General features: G+C 54.5%; 1 non-coding gene and 52 pseudogenes across 1 annotated transcript; all 53 read left to right on the top strand.

Annotated features, from left to right (window-relative positions):
- The first annotated feature begins 55 nt into the window (after positions 1-55).
- On the top strand, positions 56-184 carry LOC144186982 (5S ribosomal RNA; annotated as a pseudogene).
- Positions 185-240: 56 nt separating this feature from the next.
- On the top strand, positions 241-369 carry LOC144183918 (5S ribosomal RNA; annotated as a pseudogene).
- Positions 370-425: 56 nt separating this feature from the next.
- On the top strand, positions 426-544 carry LOC144190310 (5S ribosomal RNA; annotated as a pseudogene).
- A 56-nt stretch (positions 545-600) lies between these two features.
- Positions 601-719, top strand: LOC144184735 (5S ribosomal RNA; annotated as a pseudogene).
- A 56-nt stretch (positions 720-775) lies between these two features.
- On the top strand, positions 776-894 carry LOC144182389 (5S ribosomal RNA; annotated as a pseudogene).
- Positions 895-1,065: 171 nt separating this feature from the next.
- Positions 1,066-1,184, top strand: LOC144182750 (5S ribosomal RNA; annotated as a pseudogene).
- A 56-nt stretch (positions 1,185-1,240) lies between these two features.
- On the top strand, positions 1,241-1,359 carry LOC144187190 (5S ribosomal RNA; annotated as a pseudogene).
- A 56-nt stretch (positions 1,360-1,415) lies between these two features.
- LOC144183649 (5S ribosomal RNA) lies at positions 1,416-1,534 on the top strand (annotated as a pseudogene).
- A 56-nt stretch (positions 1,535-1,590) lies between these two features.
- Positions 1,591-1,709, top strand: LOC144181864 (5S ribosomal RNA; annotated as a pseudogene).
- Positions 1,710-1,765: 56 nt separating this feature from the next.
- Positions 1,766-1,884, top strand: LOC144191951 (5S ribosomal RNA; annotated as a pseudogene).
- Positions 1,885-1,940: 56 nt separating this feature from the next.
- LOC144190320 (5S ribosomal RNA) lies at positions 1,941-2,059 on the top strand (annotated as a pseudogene).
- A 56-nt stretch (positions 2,060-2,115) lies between these two features.
- Positions 2,116-2,234, top strand: LOC144187185 (5S ribosomal RNA; annotated as a pseudogene).
- A 56-nt stretch (positions 2,235-2,290) lies between these two features.
- On the top strand, positions 2,291-2,409 carry LOC144191333 (5S ribosomal RNA; annotated as a pseudogene).
- A 56-nt stretch (positions 2,410-2,465) lies between these two features.
- LOC144181970 (5S ribosomal RNA) lies at positions 2,466-2,584 on the top strand (annotated as a pseudogene).
- A 56-nt stretch (positions 2,585-2,640) lies between these two features.
- Positions 2,641-2,759, top strand: LOC144182188 (5S ribosomal RNA; annotated as a pseudogene).
- Positions 2,760-2,815: 56 nt separating this feature from the next.
- Positions 2,816-2,934, top strand: LOC144186702 (5S ribosomal RNA; annotated as a pseudogene).
- A 56-nt stretch (positions 2,935-2,990) lies between these two features.
- LOC144189119 (5S ribosomal RNA) lies at positions 2,991-3,109 on the top strand (annotated as a pseudogene).
- Positions 3,110-3,165: 56 nt separating this feature from the next.
- On the top strand, positions 3,166-3,284 carry LOC144188776 (5S ribosomal RNA; annotated as a pseudogene).
- A 56-nt stretch (positions 3,285-3,340) lies between these two features.
- On the top strand, positions 3,341-3,459 carry LOC144191815 (5S ribosomal RNA; annotated as a pseudogene).
- A 241-nt stretch (positions 3,460-3,700) lies between these two features.
- On the top strand, positions 3,701-3,819 carry LOC144186324 (5S ribosomal RNA; annotated as a pseudogene).
- Positions 3,820-3,875: 56 nt separating this feature from the next.
- LOC144184572 (5S ribosomal RNA) lies at positions 3,876-4,004 on the top strand (annotated as a pseudogene).
- Positions 4,005-4,060: 56 nt separating this feature from the next.
- Positions 4,061-4,179, top strand: LOC144185398 (5S ribosomal RNA; annotated as a pseudogene).
- Positions 4,180-4,235: 56 nt separating this feature from the next.
- On the top strand, positions 4,236-4,354 carry LOC144182174 (5S ribosomal RNA; annotated as a pseudogene).
- A 56-nt stretch (positions 4,355-4,410) lies between these two features.
- Positions 4,411-4,529, top strand: LOC144182140 (5S ribosomal RNA; annotated as a pseudogene).
- A 56-nt stretch (positions 4,530-4,585) lies between these two features.
- On the top strand, positions 4,586-4,704 carry LOC144185102 (5S ribosomal RNA; annotated as a pseudogene).
- A 56-nt stretch (positions 4,705-4,760) lies between these two features.
- Positions 4,761-4,879, top strand: LOC144190089 (5S ribosomal RNA; annotated as a pseudogene).
- A 56-nt stretch (positions 4,880-4,935) lies between these two features.
- Positions 4,936-5,054, top strand: LOC144191482 (5S ribosomal RNA; annotated as a pseudogene).
- Positions 5,055-5,110: 56 nt separating this feature from the next.
- On the top strand, positions 5,111-5,229 carry LOC144189785 (5S ribosomal RNA; annotated as a pseudogene).
- A 56-nt stretch (positions 5,230-5,285) lies between these two features.
- On the top strand, positions 5,286-5,404 carry LOC144185296 (5S ribosomal RNA; annotated as a pseudogene).
- A 56-nt stretch (positions 5,405-5,460) lies between these two features.
- Positions 5,461-5,579, top strand: LOC144191298 (5S ribosomal RNA; annotated as a pseudogene).
- Positions 5,580-5,635: 56 nt separating this feature from the next.
- Positions 5,636-5,754, top strand: LOC144181780 (5S ribosomal RNA; annotated as a pseudogene).
- A 56-nt stretch (positions 5,755-5,810) lies between these two features.
- On the top strand, positions 5,811-5,929 carry LOC144190131 (5S ribosomal RNA; annotated as a pseudogene).
- Positions 5,930-5,985: 56 nt separating this feature from the next.
- On the top strand, positions 5,986-6,104 carry LOC144189702 (5S ribosomal RNA; annotated as a pseudogene).
- Positions 6,105-6,160: 56 nt separating this feature from the next.
- On the top strand, positions 6,161-6,279 carry LOC144191332 (5S ribosomal RNA; annotated as a pseudogene).
- Positions 6,280-6,335: 56 nt separating this feature from the next.
- LOC144190309 (5S ribosomal RNA) lies at positions 6,336-6,454 on the top strand (annotated as a pseudogene).
- Positions 6,455-6,510: 56 nt separating this feature from the next.
- LOC144182186 (5S ribosomal RNA) lies at positions 6,511-6,629 on the top strand (annotated as a pseudogene).
- A 56-nt stretch (positions 6,630-6,685) lies between these two features.
- Positions 6,686-6,804, top strand: LOC144191513 (5S ribosomal RNA; annotated as a pseudogene).
- Positions 6,805-6,860: 56 nt separating this feature from the next.
- On the top strand, positions 6,861-6,979 carry LOC144190297 (5S ribosomal RNA; annotated as a pseudogene).
- Positions 6,980-7,035: 56 nt separating this feature from the next.
- On the top strand, positions 7,036-7,154 carry LOC144182185 (5S ribosomal RNA; annotated as a pseudogene).
- A 56-nt stretch (positions 7,155-7,210) lies between these two features.
- Positions 7,211-7,329, top strand: LOC144190553 (5S ribosomal RNA; annotated as a pseudogene).
- Positions 7,330-7,385: 56 nt separating this feature from the next.
- On the top strand, positions 7,386-7,504 carry LOC144187398 (5S ribosomal RNA). Its single transcript, XR_013324856.1, has one exon. It is a non-coding gene; the product is annotated as a 5S ribosomal RNA (ribosomal RNA).
- A 56-nt stretch (positions 7,505-7,560) lies between these two features.
- Positions 7,561-7,679, top strand: LOC144188775 (5S ribosomal RNA; annotated as a pseudogene).
- A 56-nt stretch (positions 7,680-7,735) lies between these two features.
- Positions 7,736-7,854, top strand: LOC144184447 (5S ribosomal RNA; annotated as a pseudogene).
- Positions 7,855-7,910: 56 nt separating this feature from the next.
- On the top strand, positions 7,911-8,029 carry LOC144182113 (5S ribosomal RNA; annotated as a pseudogene).
- A 56-nt stretch (positions 8,030-8,085) lies between these two features.
- LOC144181969 (5S ribosomal RNA) lies at positions 8,086-8,204 on the top strand (annotated as a pseudogene).
- A 56-nt stretch (positions 8,205-8,260) lies between these two features.
- LOC144182184 (5S ribosomal RNA) lies at positions 8,261-8,379 on the top strand (annotated as a pseudogene).
- A 56-nt stretch (positions 8,380-8,435) lies between these two features.
- On the top strand, positions 8,436-8,554 carry LOC144184556 (5S ribosomal RNA; annotated as a pseudogene).
- Positions 8,555-8,610: 56 nt separating this feature from the next.
- Positions 8,611-8,729, top strand: LOC144189108 (5S ribosomal RNA; annotated as a pseudogene).
- A 56-nt stretch (positions 8,730-8,785) lies between these two features.
- Positions 8,786-8,904, top strand: LOC144188774 (5S ribosomal RNA; annotated as a pseudogene).
- A 56-nt stretch (positions 8,905-8,960) lies between these two features.
- On the top strand, positions 8,961-9,079 carry LOC144191814 (5S ribosomal RNA; annotated as a pseudogene).
- A 241-nt stretch (positions 9,080-9,320) lies between these two features.
- LOC144183955 (5S ribosomal RNA) lies at positions 9,321-9,439 on the top strand (annotated as a pseudogene).
- Positions 9,440-9,505: 66 nt separating this feature from the next.
- LOC144183024 (5S ribosomal RNA) lies at positions 9,506-9,624 on the top strand (annotated as a pseudogene).
- Positions 9,625-9,680: 56 nt separating this feature from the next.
- On the top strand, positions 9,681-9,799 carry LOC144185397 (5S ribosomal RNA; annotated as a pseudogene).
- Positions 9,800-9,829: the final 30 nt, after the last annotated feature.

The raw sequence follows: 9,829 nt of genomic DNA, 5'->3' as shown, positions 1-9,829 counted from the left end.
CATACCCCTCATCTTTTTCGACATTTCATGGGTGTCCATCTGCAAGAGCAGTACCGCTCACGGCCATACCACCCTGATAAGGCCCGATCTCGCCCGATCTCGTCCGATCTCGGCAGCCAAGCATTGTTCGGCCTGGTTAGTACCTGATTGGGAGACCGTTTGGGAATACCAGGTGCGGTGAGCATCATACCCCGCATCTTTTTCGACATTTCATGGGTGTCCATCTGCAAGAGCAGTACCGCTCACGGCCATACCACCCTGATAAGGCCCGATCTCGTCCGATCTCGTCCGATCTCGGCAGCCAAGCATGGTTCGGCCTGGTTAGTACCTGATTGGGAGACCGCTTGGGAATACCAGGTGCTGTGAGCATCAAACCCCGCATCTTTTTCGACATTTCATGGGTGTCCATCTGCAAGGGCAGTACCGCTTACGGCCATACCACCCTGAAAAGGCCCGATCTCGTCCGATCTCGGCAGCCAAGCATGGTTCGGCCTGTTTAGTACCTGTTTGGGAGACCGCTTGGGAATACCAGGTGCTGTGAGCATCATACCCCGCATCTTTTTCGACATTTCATGGGTGTCCATCTGCAAAAGCAGTACCGCCCAAGGCCATACCACCCTGAAAAGGCCCGATCTCGTCCGAACTCGGTAGCCAAGCATGGTTCGGCCTGGTTAGTATCTGTTTGGGAGACCGCTTGGGAATACCAGGTGCTGTGAGCATCATACCCCGCATCTTTTTCGACATTTCATGGGTGTCCATCTGCAGGAGCAGTACCGCTCACGGCCATACCACCCTGAAAAGGCCCGATCTTGTCCGATCTCGGCAGCCAAGCATGGTTCGGCCTGGTTAGTACCTGATTGGGAGACCGCTTGGGGATACCAGGTGCTGTGAGCATCTTGCCCCGCATTTTTTTCGATATTTCATGTGTGTCCATCTGCAAGAGCATTACCGCTCACGTCCGTACCACCCTGAAAAGGCCCGATCTCGCCCGATCTCGTCCAATCTCGGCAGCCAAGCATGGTCTTTTTCGACATTTCATGGGTGTCCATCTGCTAGTGCAGTACCGCTCACGGCCATACCACCCTGAAAAGGCCCGATCTCGTCCGATCTTGGAAGCCAAGCATGGTTCGGCCTGTTTAGTACCTGATTGGGAGACCGCTTGGGAATACCAGATGCTGTGAGCATCATACCCCGCACCTTTTTCGACATTTCATGGGTGTCCATCTGCTAGTGCAGTACTGCTCCCGGCCATACCACCCTGAAAAGGCCCAATCTCGTCCAATCTCGGAAGCCAAGCATGGTTCGGCCTGGTTAGTACCTGATTGGGAGACCCCTTGGGAATACCAGTTGCTGTGAGCATCATACCCCGCATCTTTTTCGACATTTCATGGGTGTCCATCTGCAAGCGCAGTACCACTCGCGGCCATACCACCCTGAAAAGGCCCGATCTCGTCCGATCTCAGAAGCCAAGCAAGGTTCGGCCTGGTTCGTACCTGATTGGGAGACCGCTTGGGAATACCAGGTGCTGTGAGCATCATACCCCGCATCTTTTTCGACATTTCATGGGTGTCCATCTGCTAGTGCAGTACCGCTCACGGCCATACCACCCTGAAAAGGCCCGATCTCGTCCGAACTTTGAAGCCAAGCATGGTTCGGCCTGTTTAGTACCTGATTGGGAGACCGCTTGGGAATACCAGGTGCTGTGAGCATCATACCCCGCATCTTTTTCGACATTTCATGGGTGTCCATCTGCGAGAGCAGTACCGCTCACGGCCATACTACCCTGAAAAGGACCGATCTCGTCCGATCTCGGAAGCCAAGCATGGTTCGGCCTGATTAGTACCTGATTGGGAAACCGCTTGGGAATACCAGGTACTGTGAGCATCATACCCCGCATCTTTTTCGACATTTCATGGGTGTCCATCTGCTAGTGCAGTACCGCTCACGGCCATACCACCCTGAAAAGGCCCGATCTCGTCCGATCTCGGAAGCCAAGCATGGTTCGGCCTGGTTAGTACCTGATTGGGAGACCGCTTGGGAATACCAGGTGCTGTGAGCATCATACCCCGCATCTTTTTCGACATTTCATGGGTGTCCATCTGCAAGAGCAGTACCGCTCACAGCCATACCACCCTGAAAAGGCCCGATCTCGTTCGATCTCGGAAGCCAAGCATGGTACGGCCTGGTTAGTACCTGATTGGGAGACCGCTTGGGAATACCAGGTGCTGTGAGCATCATACCCCGCATCTTTTTCGACATTTCATGGGTGTCCATCTGCTTGTGCAGTACCGCTCACGGCCATACCACCCTGAAAAGGCCCGATCTCGTCCGATTTCGGAAGCCAAGCATGGTTCGGCCTGGTTAGTACCTGATTGGGAGACCGCTTGGGAATACCAAGTGCTGTGAGCATCATACCCCGCATCTTTTTCGACATTTCATGGGTGTCCATCTGCAAAAGCAGTACCGATCACGGCCATACCACCCTGAAAAGGCCCGATATCGTCCGATCTCGGAAGCCAAGCATGGTTCGGCCTGGTTAGTACCTGATTGGGAGACCGCTTGGGAATACCAGGTGCTGTGAGCATCATACCCCGCATCTTTTTCGACATTTCATGGGTGTCCATCTGCTAGTGCAGTACCGCCCACGGCCATACCACCCCGAAAAGGCCCGATCTCGTCCGATCTCGGAAGCCAAGCATGGTTCGGCCTGGTTAGTACCTGATTGGGAGACTGCTTGGGAATACCAGGTGCTGTGAGCATCATACCCCGCATCTTTTTCGACATTTCATGGGTGTCCATCTGCATGAGCAGTACCGCTCACGGCCATACCACCCTGAAAAGGCCCGATCTCGCCCAATCTCGGAAGCCAAGCATGGTTCGGCCTGGTTAGTGCCTGATTGAGAGACCGCTTGGGAATACCAGGTGCTGTGAGCATCATACCCCGCATCTTTTTCGACATTTCATGGGTGTCCATCTGCAAGAGCAGTACCGCTCACGGCCGTACCACCCTGAAAAGGCCCGATCTCGTCCGATCTCGGAAGTCAAGCATGGTTCGGCCTGGTTAGTACCTGGTTGGGAGACCGCTTGGGAATACCAGGTGCTGTGAGCATTATACCCCGCATCTTTTTCGACATTTCATGGGTGTCCATCTGCTAGTGCAGTACCGCTCACGGCCATACCACCCTGAAAAGGCCCGATCTCGTCCGATCTCGGCAGCCAAGCATGGTTCGGCCTGTTTAGTACCTGATTGGGAGACCGCTTGGGAATACCAGGTGCTGTGAGCATCATACCCCGCATCTTTTTCGACATTTCATGGGTGTCCATCTGCTAGTGCAGTACCGCTCACGGCCATACCACCCTGAAAAGGCCCGATCTCGTCCGATCTCGGAAGCCAAGCATGGTTCAGCCTGGTTAGTACCTGATTGGGAGACCGCTTGGAAATACCTGGTGCTGTGAGCATCATACCCCGCATCTTTTTCGACATTTCATGGGTGTCCATCTGCTAGTGCAGTACCGCTCACGGCCATACCACCCTGAAAAGGCCCGATCTCGTCCGGTCTCGTCCGATCTCGGAAGCCAAGCATGGTTCGGCCTCGTTAGTATCTGATTGGGAGACCGCTTGGGAGTACCAGGTGCTGTGAGAACCATGCCCCGCATCTTTTTCGACCTTTCATGGGTGTCCATCTGCAAGAGCAGTACCGCTCACGGCCATACCACCCTGAAAAGGCCCGATCTCGTCCGATCTCGGCAGCCAAGCATGGTTCGGCCTGGTTAGTACCTGATTGGGAGACCGCTTGGGAATACCAGGTGCTGTGAGCATCATACCCCGCATCTTTTTCGACATTTCATGGGTGTCCATCTGCAAGAGCAGTACCGCTCACAGCCATACCACCCTGATAAGGCCCGATCTCGCCCGATCTCGTCCGATCTCGGCAGCCAAGCATGGTTCGGCTAGGTTAGTACCTGAATGGGAGTCCGCTTGGGAATACCAGGTGCTGTGAGCATCATACCCCGCATCTTTTTCGACATTTCATGGGTGTCCATCTGCAAGAGCAGTACCGCTCTCGGCCATACCACCCTGAAAAGGCCCGATCTCGTCCAATCTCGAAAGCCAAGCATAGTTCGGCCTGGTTAGTACCTGATTGGGAGACCGCTTGGGAATACCAGGTGCTGTGAGCATCATACCCCGCATCTTTTTCGACATTTCATGGGTGTCCATCTGCAAGAGCAGTACCGCTCACGGCCATACCACCCTGAAAAGGCCCGATCTCGTCCGATCTCGGCAGCCAAGCATGGTTCGGCCTGTTTAGTACCTGATTGGGAGACTGCTTGGGAATACTAGGTGCTGTGAGCATCATACCCCGCATCTTTTTCGACATTTCATGGGTGTCCATCTGCAGGAGCAGTACCGCTCATGTCCATACCACCCTGAAAAGGCCCGATCTCGTCTGATCTCGAAAGCCAAGCATGGTTCGGCCTGGTTAGTACCTGATTGGGAGACCGCTTGGGAATACCAGGTGCTGTGAGCATCATGCCCCGCATCTTTTTCGACATTTCATGGGTGTCCATCTGCAAGAGCAGTTCCGCCCATGGCCATACCACCCTGAAAAGGCCCAATCTCGTCCGATCTCGGCAGCCAAGCATGGTTCGGCCTGGTTAGTACCTGATTGGGACACCGCTTGGGAATACCAGGTGCTGTGAGCATCATACCCCGCATCTTTTTCGACATTTCATGGGTGTCCATCTGCAAGAGCAGTACCGCTCACGGCCATACCACCCTGAAAAGGCCCGATCTCGTCCGATCTCGGAAGCCAAGCATGGTTCGGCCTGTTTAGTACCTGATTGGGAGACCGCTTGGGAATACCAGGTGCTGTGTGCGTCATACCCCGCATCTTTTTCGACATTTCATGGGTGTCCATCTGCAAGAGCAGTATCGTTCACGGCCATACCACCCTGAAAAGGCCCGATCTCGTCCGATCTCGGCAGCCAAGCATTGTTCGGCCTGGTTAGTACCTGATTGGGAGACCGCTTGGGAATACCAGGTGCTGTGAGCGTCATACCCCGCATCTTTTTCGACATTTCATGGGTGTCCATCTGCAAGAGCAGTACCGTTCACGGCCATACCACCCTGAAAAGGCCCGATCTCGTCCGATCTCGGCAGCCAAGCATGGTTCGGCCTGTTTAGTACCTGATTGGGAGACCGCTTGGGAATACCAGGTGCTGTGAGCATCATACCCCGCATCTTTATCGACATTTCATGGGTGTCCATCTGCTAGTGCAGTACCGCTCACGGCCATACCACCCTGAAAAGGCCCGATCTCGTCCGATCTCGGCAGCCAAGCATAGTTCGGCCTGTTTAGGACCTGATTGGGAGACCGCTTGGGAATACCAGGTGCTGTGAGCATCATACCCCGCATCTTTTTCGACATTTCATGGGTGTCCATCTGCAAGTGCAGTACCGCTCACGGCCATACCACCCTGAAAAGGCCCGATCTCGCCCGATCTCGGCAGCCAAGCATGGTTCGGCCTGTTTAGTACCTGATTGGGAGACCGCTTGGGAATACCAGGTGCTGTGAGCATCATACCCCGCATCTTTTTCGACATTTCATGGGTGTCCATCTGCAAGAGCGGTACCGCTTACGGCCATACCACCCTGAAAAGGCCCGATCTCGTCCGATCTTGGAAGCCAAGCGTGGTTCGGCCTGTTTAGTACCTGATTGGGAGACCGCTTGGGAATACCAGGTGCTGTGAGCGTCATACCTCGCATCTTTTTCGACATTTCATGGGTGTCCATCTGCTAGTGCAGTGCCGCTCACGGCCATACCACCCTGAAAAGGCCCGGTCTCGTCCGATCTTGGAAGCCAAGCATGGTTCGGCCTGGTTAGTACCTGATTGGGAGACCGCTTGGGAATACCAGGTGCTGTGAGCATCATACCCCGCATCTTTTTCGACATTTCATGGGTGTCCATCTACTAGTGCAGTACCGCTCACGGCCATACCACCCTGAAAAGGCCCGATCTCGCCCGATCTCGGCAGCCAAGCATGGTTCGGCCTGGTTAGTACCTGATTGGGAGACCGCTTGGGAATACCAGGTGCTGTGAGCATCATACCCCGCATCTTTTTCGACATTTCATGGGTGTCCATCTGCTGGCGCAGTACCGCTCACGGCCATACCACCCTGAAAAGGCCCGATCTCGTCCGATTTCGGAAGCCAAGCATGGTTCGGCCTGGTTAGTACCTGATTGGGAGACCGCTTGGGAATACCAAGTGCTGTGAGCATCATACCCCGCATCTTTTTCGACATTTCATGGGTGTCCATCTGCAAAAGCAGTACCGCTCACGGCCATACCACCCTGAAAAGGCCCGATCTCGTCCGATCTCGGAAGCCAAGCATGGTTCGGCCTGGTTAGTACCTGATTGGGAGACCGCTTGGGAATACCAGGTGCTGTGAGCATCATACCCCGCATCTTTTTCGACATTTCATGGGTGTCCATCTGCTAGTGCAGTACCGCCCACGGCCATACCACCCCGAAAAGGCCCGATCTCGTCCGATCTCGGAAGCCAAGCATGGTTCGGCCTGGTTAGTACCTGATTGGGAGACTGCTTGGGAATACCAGGTGCTGTGAGCATCATACCCCGCATCTTTTTCGACATTTCATGGGTGTCCATCTGCATGAGCAGTACCGCTCACGGCCATACCACCCTGAAAAGGCCCGATCTCGCCCGATCTCGGAAGCCAAGCATGGTTCGGCCTGGTTAGTACCTGATTGGGAGACCGCTTGGGAATACCAAGTGCTGTGAGCATCATACCCCGTATCTTTTTCGACATTTCATGGGTGTCCATCTGCAAAAGCAGTACCGCTCACGGCCATACCACCCTGAAAAGGCCCGATCTCGTCCGATCTCGGAAGCCAAGCATGGTTCGGCCTGGTTAGTACCTGATTGGGAGACCGCTTGGGAATACCAGGTGCTGTGAGCATCATACCCCGCATCTTTTTCGACATTTCATGGGTGTCCATCTGCTAGTGCAGTACCGCCCACGGCCATACCACCCCGAAAAGGCCCGATCTCGTCCGATCTCGGAAGCCAAGCATGGTTCGGCCTGGTTAGTACCTGATTGGGAGACTGCTTGGGAATACCAGGTGCTGTGAGCATCATACCCCGCATCTTTTTCGACATTTCATGGGTGTCCATCTGCATGAGCAGTACCGCTCACGGCCATACCACCCTGAAAAGGCCCGATCTCGCCCGATCTCGGAAGCCAAGCATGGTTCGGCCTGGTTAGTACCTGATTGGAAGACCGCTTGGGAATACCAGGTGCTGTGAGCATCATACCCCGCATCTTTTTCGACATTTCATGGGTGTCCATCTGCTGGTGCAGTACCGCTCACGGCCATACCACCCTGAAAAGGCCCGATCTCGTCCGATCTCGGAAGTCAAGCATGGTTCGGCCTGGTTAGTACCTGGTTGGGAGACCGCTTGGGAATACCAGGTGCTGTGAGCATCATACCCCGCATCTTTTTCGACATTTCATGGGTGTCCATCTGCTAGTGCAGTACCGCTCACGGCCATACCACCCTGAAAAGGCCCGATCTCGTCCGATCTCGGCAGCCAAGCATGGTTCGGCCTGTTTAGTACCTGATTGGGAGACCGCTTGGGAATACCAGGTGCTGTGAGCATCATACCCCGCATCTTTTTCGACATTTCATGGGTGTCCATCTGCTAGTGCAGTACCGCTCACGGCCATACCACCCTGAAAAGGCCCGATCTCGTCCGATCTCAGAAGCCAAGCATGGTTCAGCCTGGTTAGTACCTGATTGGGAGACCGCTTGGAAATACCTGGTGCTGTGAGCATCATACCCCGCATCTTTTTCGACATTTCATGGGTGTCCATCTGCTAGTGCAGTATCGCTCACGGCCATACCACCCTGAAAAGGCCCGATCTCGTCGGATCTCGGCAGCCAAGCATGGTTCGGCCTGTTTAGTACCTGATTGGGAGACCGCTTCGGAATACCAGGTGCTGTGAGCATCATACCCCGCATCTTTTTCGACATTTCATGGGTGTCCATCTGCAAAAGCAGTACCGATCACGGCCATACCACCCTGAAAAGGCCCGATATCGTCCGATCTCGGAAGCCAAGCATGGTTCGGCCTGGTTAGTACCTGATTGGGAGACCGCTTGGGAATACCAGGTGCTGTGAGCATCATACCCCGCATCTTTTTCGACATTTCATGGGTGTCCATCTGCTAGTGCAGTACCGCCCACGGCCATACCACCCCGAAAAGGCCCGATCTCGTCCGATCTCGGAAGCCAAGCATGGTTCGGCCTGGTTAGTACCTGATTGGGAGACTGCTTGGGAATACCAGGTGCTGTGAGCATCATACCCCGCATCTTTTTCGACATTTCATGGGTGTCCATCTGCATGAGCAGTACCGCTCACGGCCATACCACCCTGAAAAGGCCCGATCTCGCCCAATCTCGGAAGCCAAGCATGGTTCGGCCTGGTTAGTGCCTGATTGGGAGACCGCTTGGGAATACCAGGTGCTGTGAGCATCATACCCCGCATCTTTTTCGACATTTCATGGGTGTCCATCTGCAAGAGCAGTACCGCTCACGGCCGTACCACCCTGAAAAGGCCCGATCTCGTCCGATCTCGGAAGTCAAGCATGGTTCGGCCTGGTTAGTACCTGGTTGGGAGACCGCTTGGGAATACCAGGTGCTGTGAGCATTATACCCCGCATCTTTTTCGACATTTCATGGGTGTCCATCTGCTAGTGCAGTACCGCTCACGGCCATACCACCCTGAAAAGGCCCGATCTCGTCCGATCTCGGCAGCCAAGCATGGTTCGGCCTGTTTAGTACCTGATTGGGAGACCGCTTGGGAATACCAGGTGCTGTGAGCATCATACCCCGCATCTTTTTCGACATTTCATGGGTGTCCATCTGCTAATGCAGTACCGCTCACGGCCATACCACCCTGAAAAGGCCCGATCTCGTCCGATCTCGGAAGCCAAGCATGGTTCAGCCTGGTTAGTACCTGATTGGGAGACCGCTTGGAAATACCTGGTGCTGTGAGCATCATACCCCGCATCTTTTTCGACATTTCATGGGTGTCCATCTGCTAGTGCAGTACCGCTCACGGCCATACCACCCTGAAAAGGCCCGATCTCGTCCGGTCTCGTCCGATCTCGGAAGCCAAGCATGGTTCGGCCTCGTTAGTATCTGATTGGGAGACCGCTTGGGAGTACCAGGTGCTGTGAGAACCATGCCCCGCATCTTTTTCGACCTTTCATGGGTGTCCATCTGTAAGAGCAGTACCGCTCAAGGCCATACCACCCTGAAAAGGCCCGATCTCGTCCGATCTCGGAAGCCAAGCATGGTTCGGCCTGTTTAGTACCTGATTGGGAGACCGCTTGGGAATACCAAGTGCTGTGAGCACCAGGTGCTGTGTGTGAAAATGTCTTTTTCGACATTTCATGGGTGTCCATCTGCATGAGCAGTACCGCTCACGGCCATACCACCCTGAAAAGGCCCGATTTCGCCCGATCTCGGAAGCCAAGCATGGTTCGGCCTGGTTAGTACCTGATTGGGAGACCGCTTGGGAATACCAAGTGCTGTGAGCATCATACCCCGCATCTTTTTCGACATTTCATGGGTGTCCATCTGCAAGAGCAGTACCGCTCTCGGCCATACCACCCTGAAAAGGCCCGATCTCGTCCAATCTCGAAAGCCAAGCATAGTTCGGCCTGGTTAGTACCTGATTGGGAGACCGCTTGGGAATACCAGGTGCTGTGAGCATCATACCCCGCATCTTTTTCGACATTTCAT

Source organism: Stigmatopora nigra, unplaced genomic scaffold (genome assembly GCF_051989575.1).
Source record: "Stigmatopora nigra isolate UIUO_SnigA unplaced genomic scaffold, RoL_Snig_1.1 HiC_scaffold_24, whole genome shotgun sequence".
In the NCBI taxonomy this organism is placed as follows: domain Eukaryota; kingdom Metazoa; phylum Chordata; class Actinopteri; order Syngnathiformes; family Syngnathidae; genus Stigmatopora; species Stigmatopora nigra.
This window is presented reverse-complemented; position numbering and strand designations above follow the sequence as displayed.